The sequence below is a fragment of the Giraffa tippelskirchi genome, chromosome 1, assembly GCF_054371585.1.
Source record: "Giraffa tippelskirchi isolate mGirTip1 chromosome 1, T2T-mGirTip1v1.2.pri, whole genome shotgun sequence".
NCBI classification, from domain to species: domain Eukaryota; kingdom Metazoa; phylum Chordata; class Mammalia; order Artiodactyla; family Giraffidae; genus Giraffa; species Giraffa tippelskirchi.
The window spans coordinates 55,273,318-55,282,536 of NC_137275.1; the positions used below are offsets into that span (position 1 = coordinate 55,273,318).

A 9,219-nucleotide genomic window follows, 5' to 3' on the forward strand; every position below is an offset into this window, starting at 1 on the left:
TAATAATAAAATAAGTAAAATGAAAAAATTTTAAAAACTATAATCAAGTAGCCTTCTTTTTCTGAATTCTAGCATTCTAAAATCAGGAACTGATTGAGTGTGTGAAAGTCTCTCAGTCATGTCCAACTCTTGGTGACCCCATGGACTGTAGCCTGCCAGGTTCCTCCATCCATGGAATTCTCTAGGCAAGAATAATGGACTGGATAGCCATTCCCTTCTCCAGGGGAAATTCATAACCCAGGAATCAAACCAGGGTCTCCTGCATTGCAGGCAGATTCTTTACCAGCTGAATCAGGAAGCTCTGATTAGGTGTGTGTATTTATAATATACTAGCAGACTGCTCAGAGCACTCACTAACCATACTTTTGTAGTGGTGGTGATGGTTTAGTCACTCAGTCGTGTCTGACTCTTTTGGGACTTCCCAGGCAAGAATACTGGAGTAGGGTAGCCGTTTCCTTCCCCAAGGGATCTTCCTGACCAGTGATAAAACTCATGTTTCCTGCGTTGGCAGGCAGATTCTTTACTGTTGAGCCAACAGGGAAGTCCCAAGAGCCAAACAGTAGGAGTGAACAACAAATGTAATAGGAGACATCAGTTGAAATAAAACCTTCAAGCATAAATAAACGTTAGTCCAAAGATAAAAGAAAAAGTCAGGATGGCTGTGGCATGCAGGCAAGGAGTAACAACTCCTATTCAGAACAAGATTGGGAAGCCTGCATAAGGAGAGAAACTGGAGATGAATGTAGACAGGGAAGCAAGGGCTAGATTGTCAGAACATTGATTGGACTCACCTGTAGACAATGGTATCTCACTGGTAATTTTATTTTAAACAGTCATGCTTATTTTAAGCATGTCACTTGACATGATCACCTTTGTGAATTTGAAAGATCATTATGGCTTTAGTATTTCAAAAGGTTCCATGTTGAATAGCTTCTGCATGCTTGAGAATACTTTGTAGAAGGAATGCTGGCATTTATGTATTTATGCTGGCAAACTACAAGAGCCTAATTGTGGAATTTTCTTTGTTATGTAGCTAGGCTGATGTCAAAGCCATTAGAGAAGTCACAGTATGAGCAGTATGCTAGTAAGGACACATTCTCAAATATACAGATAATATGGGGTCACCCTATGCAGCATAAAATTGCTAGTTGATCCGTCCACTATATAAAATAGTTAATTGGAAATCTACTTTTTTTTTTTGTAAGTGGTATAGGGATTATCTACATTTATAAAGGGCTCTGAGTTCTTCAAAACAATATGGCAATTTGCTTCCTCGTGGCCAACAGAGAGTGTCTTCTGCTGTATTGGATCTCTCTGACTTCTGTCTCTGACTCTAGACTTTTTTCCCCGAATGGTTTCCTTTGAGTAGTTCAGGCCCATTCAAGAGCATCTCCCTTTTAAGTAACAAAGTCAACTGATTAGAGACTTTAATCACAGCTACAGAATCCTTTTTGTATGCCATATAAAATAACCTAATCATGGGAATGATATCTTCCATGGAATAGCAATCTAGAAGATCATCTTAAAGGTGCGCCCATCATGGGTTTCCTTGCAAAGGGAAGTTCACTTCTCAGACCGTACCCTTGGTTACCTCTATTTACCTCGGTTAAATGCACTACTAGACACCAGCAGTCATGGCTGTGGATTTGGGACTCCATTTTGAAAGAGATGACTTTAATTTGGTGTTTCTTTTAATTTCAGGTACAAATAATAGAACGGACATTCTGGTGTACTTTGTCATTATTTGCACTTCCAGGGCTGTTCCCCTATAAAAGTGGGTATATATGGGAACACTTCAAAAATCAGCTGTTGTGGTCTGTCAGAGACAGCAGCTAGGAGCTCTCCTGGGTGGTGAGCAGGGCAAGGAGAGGGAGCCGGAATGGCCCAGGAGCCAGCAGCAGCCCGGCGTACCACTGCGTGGGCAGCCTGAGTGATGAAGATGGTGGCCCCCTGGAGGCCGTTCTACTCCAACAGCTGCTGCCTGTAATGCCATGTCCTGGCTGTCACCATCCTGCTGGGGACCCGGTACCTGATCTTCAATGCTGTAGTACTGCTGGTTCTGTTGAGCGCCCTGGCTGATGCAGATCAGTATCACTTTTCAAGTTCTGAACTCAGAGGTGACTTTGAGTTCATGGATAATGCCAACATGTGCATTGCCATCACAATTTCTGTTTTTGTGGTCCTTATCTGGGCAATGGCTGTGCACGGAGCATACAAGCAACATGTGACCAGGATCACCCCATTCTTCTGTTACCAGATCTTTGGTTTTGCCCTGAACACCTTGGTTGCAGTCACTGGACTTGTTTATGCAAATTTCATCCAGGAATACACACAACAGTTCAGTTCAGTTGTTCAGTCGCTCAGTCGTGTCCGACTCTTTGCAACCCCATGGACTGCAGTATGCCAGGCCTCCCCGTCCATCACCAGCTCCTGGAGTTTACTCAGACTCATCGATGATGAGTGATGCCATCCAACCATCTCACCCTCTGTCGTCCCCTTCTCCTCCTGCCTTCAATCTTTCACAGCATCAGGGTCTTTTCCAATGAGTCAGTTCTTCACATCAGGTGACCAAAGTATTGGAGTTTCAACTTTAGCATCAGTCATTCCAATGAACATTCAGGACTGATTTCCTTTAGGATGGACTGGTTGGATCTCTTTGCAGTCCAAGGGAATCTCAAGAGTCTTCTCCAACACCACAGTTCAAAAGAATCAATTCTTCTGTGCTCAGCTTTCTTCACTGTCTAACTCTCACATCCATACATGACTACTGGAAAAACCACAGCCTTGACTAGATGGACCTCTGTTGGCAAAGTAATGTCTCTACTTTTTAACATGCTGTCTAGGTTGGTCATAACTTTTCTTCCAAGGAGCAAGCGTCTTTTTATTTCATGGCTGCAGTCATCATCTGCAGTGATTTTGGAGTTCAAGAAAATAAAGTCTGACAGTGTTTTCACTGTTTCCCCATCTATTTGCCATGAAGTGATGGGACCAGATGCCATGATCTTAGTTTTCTGAATGTTGAGCTTTAAGCCAACTTTTTCACTCTCCTCTTTCACTTTCATCAAGAGGCTCCTTACTTCTTTGATTTCTTCCACAAGGGTGGTGTCATCTGTATATCTGAGGTTATTGATATTTCTCCCGGAAATCCTGATTCCAGCTTGTGCTTCATCCAGCCCAGCGTTTCTCATGATGTACTCTGAATATTAGTTAAATAAGCAGGGTGACAATAGAAAGCCTTGACATGTTCCTTTTCCTATCTGGAACCAGTCTGTTGTTCCATGTCCCGTTCTAACTGTTGCTTCCTCACCTGCATACAGATTTCTCAAGAGGCAGGTCAGGTAGTCTGGTATTCCCATCTCTTTAAGAATTTTCCAGAGTTTGTGGTGGTCCACACAGTCAAAGGCTTTGGCATAGTCAATAAAGCAGAAGTAGATATTTTTCTGGAACTCTCTTGCTTTTTCGATGATCCAATGGATGTTGGCAATTTGCTCTCTGGTTCCTCTGCCTTTTCTAAATCTGGCTTGAACATCTGGAAGTTCACGATTCACGTATTGCTGAAGCCTGGCTTGGAGAATTTTGAGCATTACTTTACTAACATATGAGATGAGTGCTATTGTGTGGTAGTTTGAGCATTCTTTGGCATTGCCTTTCTTTGGGATTGGAATGAAAACTGACCTTTTCCAGTCCTGTGGCCATGGCTGAGTTTTCCAGATTTGCTGGCATATTGAGTGTAGCACTTTCACAGCATCATCTTTTAGGATTTGAAATAGCTCAACTGGAATTCTGTCACCTCCACTAGCTCATAGTGATGCTTCCTAAGGCCCACTTGACTTCACATTCCAGGATGTCTGTCTCTAGGTTGGTGATCACACCATAGTGGTCGTGAAGATCTTTTTTGTATAGTTCTTCTGGGTATTCTTGCCACTTCTTAATATCTTCTGCTTCTGTTAGGTCTATACCATTTCTGTCCTTTTTTGTGCCCATTTTTGCATGAAATGTTCCCTTGGTGTCTCTAATTTTCTTGACAAGGCCTCTAGTCTTTCCCATTCTATTGTTTTCCTCTATTTCTTCGCAATGATTGCTGAGGAAGGCTTTCTTATCTCTCCTTGCTATTCTTTGGAACTCTGCATTCAAATAGGTATATCTTTCCTTTCCTTTTTTGCCTTTCCCTTCTCAACTGCCTCCTAATTTTCCTCACAAAGATGATATCATGTCAGTGAATCCTATCTGTTTGGTCCTCATTAGTTTTCTGTTTATCAGCATTATCTTGACTTTTAAGGATTATTTGATTAGCTGTGTTTGGAACTGCTACTGATGCATCAATGGCAGGAACTTCTCTGATGTCCTGGTTTATGTTATCAACAGTGACGTTACCCCCATACCACTGCCACCCTACATGTCTGCCTAAGCCCGGAAGTGGGGCGTAGCTGAGAGTGACAGCTTAATTTTACTTCTGAGATGAGCTCTCTGAGCTTATTTCTTACTGAACAGCTAAAGCTTAAAATTTTAGATGTTAAGTTGAAACTCTGTAGTTTGAAACCTGGGCTTTAGCTAGAGCAGTGTGATAGAGTAACTGTAGACTTCTCTCTGTGGGGGTGGGGTGGGCTCCCCTAATTTTCCCTCTGTATCAAAACTCTCAACAATCTGGATGAACCTTTGTCCAAGGAGTCTGTTGTATGTGCTGAGCCCCAAAGTTGAAGACATTATGACTTTTCACTCCCTTTTTCTCTTTTGAAAGTGTAAAATAAAGTCAAAATTAGACCAAAAACAAAAAAAATCAGTTGTTGTATATTGTGATTGGATTGGCAGTGATTGCTATGTGTTTGTGTTAGTTGCTCAGTGTGTCCAACTCTTGCTCCCCCAGGGACTGTAGCCCACTAGGCTCCTCTGTCCATGGGATTTCTCAGGTAAGCATACTGGAGTCGGTTGCCATTTCTTGCTCTGGAATATCTTCCTGATCCAGGGATGGAATGCAGGTCTCCTGCATTGCAGGCAGTTTCCTGCATTGCAGGCAGATTCTTTACCAATTGAGCCACCAGGGCTATGTGTTTAGCTGCCTCTATTTCCTTTTTCTCCAGGTGTTAAAGCCAGACTACACTTCTCAGTCTGGCCCTCAGGTATGGGTCTGGTAACTCACCTCCTCCACAATTCCCTTCTCCCTCAGTTTCTTGCCATCTGGGAAGTGGAAATCAGAGGATTCTAATGCCTTAGGTGGTGGTGGAGACACAAGTTCCAAGGAGCCTGAGTCCTGAGTAATTGCCTGAAAGGGAATCATACAAGATGGCTGCCTGACCAGGAACACCTCTATTGAACTAGTTCATGAGCAAAAATAGACTTTTTGTGTCAAGCATTGATAGGCTGGAGCTGATTGTTATAACAATGAACCTCCCCTGACTGGTACAGCTGGATTTTACACTGCCTATGGCTGTGGAGTTCATAACTGATACTTAGATATGTATTGTAGACCTTCATTATCTACAGGTTCCACATTCACAGATCCAACCAACTAGGGATCAAGTGATATTTGAAAAAAATTTCAGAAAATTCCAACAAGCAAAACTTGAATTTGTCACTCTAGCAACTATTTGCATAACATTTACATGGTAATTATATTGTATAAGTACTATTTATATAGCATTTACATTGTATTAGGTATTATAAGCAATCTAGAGATGATTAAAATACCTGGGTGGATGTGGGTAGATTATATGTAAATACTATACCGCTTTATTTAAGGGACTTGAACATCCATTGATTTTGATAACTCCAGAGGTCTTAGAATCATCCCTAGTTTTGCTGAGGGACAGCTGTTTGTTGTCTTTTCATTAATCTGTTTGTTGTCACTTTTTTTACTTTATTTGTTAAACAAAAAGCACAATCTATATCCTATCCTATTAAAACTCAAGAAATATAAGAAAATATTTGTTATATTGGGGGATTAAATAGTATTCAATTTCTTTTTTTTTTTTCTACTAAACAATTGAAGTTTTAGGACAATGTCTGCATGAATCTACTTGTAACTGAGAAATGATTTAAATTTTCTTTTATTAGTTAAATTGTTCTCTTGAAATTAGTAAAATAGAAATCTAATTGCTTTTATTTTTATTAATCTAATTAATTTATATAAACATTGCTCCAGGTTAAAGCCCAAATATTTTGAGAGCATCCACAGTGAAAACCAGGAGACAAAATTACTGCTTATCAAGTCAGCCCCTACATTTTCAAGTTCACCTTTCTTATCTTTCGTTCTTATACAATGATGTCATTGCTTAGAATTTAGCTATTTCCAGTAAACCAATGTGTGATTTTAATGACCCTACTGAATGACATTTTATTTTGTATACTGAACTCATAAAAAAGTCAATAATGTAATTCCAGTTTATCTAATACAATATCTTAATATTTAATAGACAAACATATTTTGGAAACTCAACGTAACATTTTTATTATTCCATGGACTTCATTGACTGATTTCAATCAAGGTAGAAATACCTTTGGTCTGAGTTAGCCTATCCCCACAGGAATGAATTGTTAGAAGAAAGATAGGTAAGGAAAAAACAACAAAAACAATGATATTAATATAAACAGTGACTAGAACAGAAAAACAATGTTTAAATTATGATAATTTGTGATAATTTGAAGTAATAAAGGTGGCCAAATGCAAGAAAAATGAACATAAGGATACTCAAAGAAGTGATATTTGAGCTAGAAGAAAATCAAAAATCAATATAGGTAAACACTTTGTAAATTATAGGCTAAAGAAAAGGGAGAATAAGAAAAACCACTCCAAACTAAAAGAGACAACATGTATTAACTGAAGACTATTAGCAAGGAGAGAAAGGAATGTAAAGAGTATGAAATGTTTAAGAAAAAGGAGGAAATCCTATAATTTGTGACAACATGGAGGGCATTATGCTAAGTGAAGTAAGCTAGGCAGAAAAAGACAAATACCTCTGATATCACTTATATGGGAAATGGAAAAAAAATTGAACTCATAGAAAAAGTAGGATGGTAGTTGCCACAGTTTGGGGGTGGAGGAAATAGGGAGAAGTTGGTAAAAGGTTACACATTTTCAGCTCTAAGAAGAATAAGGTTTGAGGAACTAATGTATAACGTGGTGCATTGGCAGGCAGATTCTTTACTGTTGAGCCACCAGGGAAACCCCTATGGTTGAAATTTGCTAAGAGAGTAGAACTTAAATGTCCTCACCCACCTCCCACCGAAAAAAGGTAAACATGTGAAGTGATGGATGTGTTAATTAACTTGACGTAAGGAATCCTTTCACAATGTGTTATACCTCAGTGAAGCCGGGGGAAAAAAGAAGGGAAACAAGCTATAAAATGACTTCAGATTTCAGTTCCACATTCAGCTTGGCTGTGACCTAATTACTTTACTACTCTGAGTTCAAGTGCCCTCAACTCTAACATGAAAATAATGATATCTCATAAGATGCCTGCAAAACTGTCTTAAGCTTTCCAGGTCTAAGCACACGGAAGAGTCAGCCCCTCTCTTGTCAGATCAGTTCTCTCTCCCTCCAGGGTAATTAAGTGGTACCTGGGCCTGTGACTGCTCATTCATTCTCTATTCCCCAGCCTACCTGTAATTAGATATGGTCCTGTGACTACATTCTCACCAGTAGAATGTGAGTGGACACTGAGACACTGGGTGTGGCTCTTACGTGCCTCTTCCTTGATTAGAACCAGTGCAGGTCCAGCTTTGACCATGTGGGTGAGGCCAAGGCCACAGGCCCTGAATGACAGCATGGAGCAGAGCTTCTAACAGTCTCGACTACTTGGCTCACATAGTTAAGGGAAAGAGCAGTATACTTCTATCCTCTTCAGCTTCCATTAAGGGAAGCACCTGAGACAAAATGAGGAGGAGGGTCCAGACATGGCCAGAGAGTCATCAGAACATGAATAGACAGCTGTGCAGTTTGTGAACACCAGCAGGGAGCCCTTGAGTCAAAGTCAGCTGTCAGACATTTGGGAAATTATCCGAGATAAAGTATCAGAGTCTGGATAAGAACCCAACCAAGTCTCCTTCTTTGTTCTTAGACCAGTGTTTTTTTCTTTTTTTGGTGGAAGGGAAAATAAATAAAACCTTTAGGAGGTCAGATGGCTTTCCCAGAACTGAAGGAGAATTTTGGTTCAACCCATTCTGAGCTCAGTGATAGAGCATAAAACTTCCTGGAAAATTATGTGAAAGATAACCTGTTTGCTGTATAGCTTGCCGGGAACGGGTCCATGTTGACACCAAGAAAACCACCAGAGGAATGCCAGTGCCAAATTCCTGCTGTGTATTTACAACTTCCCTTCACCAAGGAGAAACCCTGTAATCTCATGAAAAAAGTGCCTGGCAAGGTCATTGACCAGGTGAATCATCTCCCTGGGCTGTTTCCTCATAGGTAAAGTAAGAGGACTGGACTAGTTTTATGCCATAGGCCTGAGGATAGGTATAAACTTTGTGGCTTTACTAAGGGAAGGCAAGGAAAAGTATTGGTTTTGTGGGTGGGGGTGAGATAATGCCAGGGGTGACTTTTTAGAATTGTACTGAAGGTGTCATGAGAGCATTGCATCAGATACTCTTGATGTGCCCAGCTCGGGAAGTAAATGATGAGTAAGAAATAGTAGCTGACCCTGAGGAACTCAGAATTAAGTAGAAGTCTTGGTGGGAGTTAGTGTGGGATGGGGTAAAGGAGAAGGCATTGAGGGGAGTCCGGGGGAACCTTGGGGAATCACACAATCTCTGATTTGGTTTCTTCCAATGAAATAGTGACTCCTCAGGGATGTTGGGAGGATTGGAAATAACATAGATAAGTTGACCAGCACAGCATCTGGAACAAAAGTGGTACCTACAAGATAGTTTACTGTCATGACTAGTGTGGCAGGGTGTAAGGTTGAGTGACAATCTCTCCAGGCTGCCCCTTGCCCACCCCCAACTCTGCTCTAGATGAAGAGACTGCTTTATTGGGTTGTTCACAAGTGGGCTTCTTTGGGTGTGAAACACTCTCTGAGGTGAGGCAAAAGACTGGGACGCAGAGTTAAAAGGAGCTGATAGGGGACTTCCCTGGTAGTCTGGTGGCTAAGACTCTGTTCTCTCAATGTAGGGGGCCTGGACTTGATCCGTTGACTGGGATCTAGTCAAGGAACTAGATCCCACATACTGCAACTAAGAATTTTCGTGCTACAACTAAAGACCTGGTGCAGCCAAATAAAATAA

At 40.9% G+C, this 9,219-nt stretch overlaps 1 pseudogene; it reads left to right on the forward strand.

Moving 5' to 3' along the window:
• Positions 1-1,933: 1,933 nt before the first annotated feature.
• On the forward strand, positions 1,934-4,408 carry LOC145515503 (lysosomal-associated transmembrane protein 4B-like; annotated as a pseudogene).
• Positions 4,409-9,219: the final 4,811 nt, after the last annotated feature.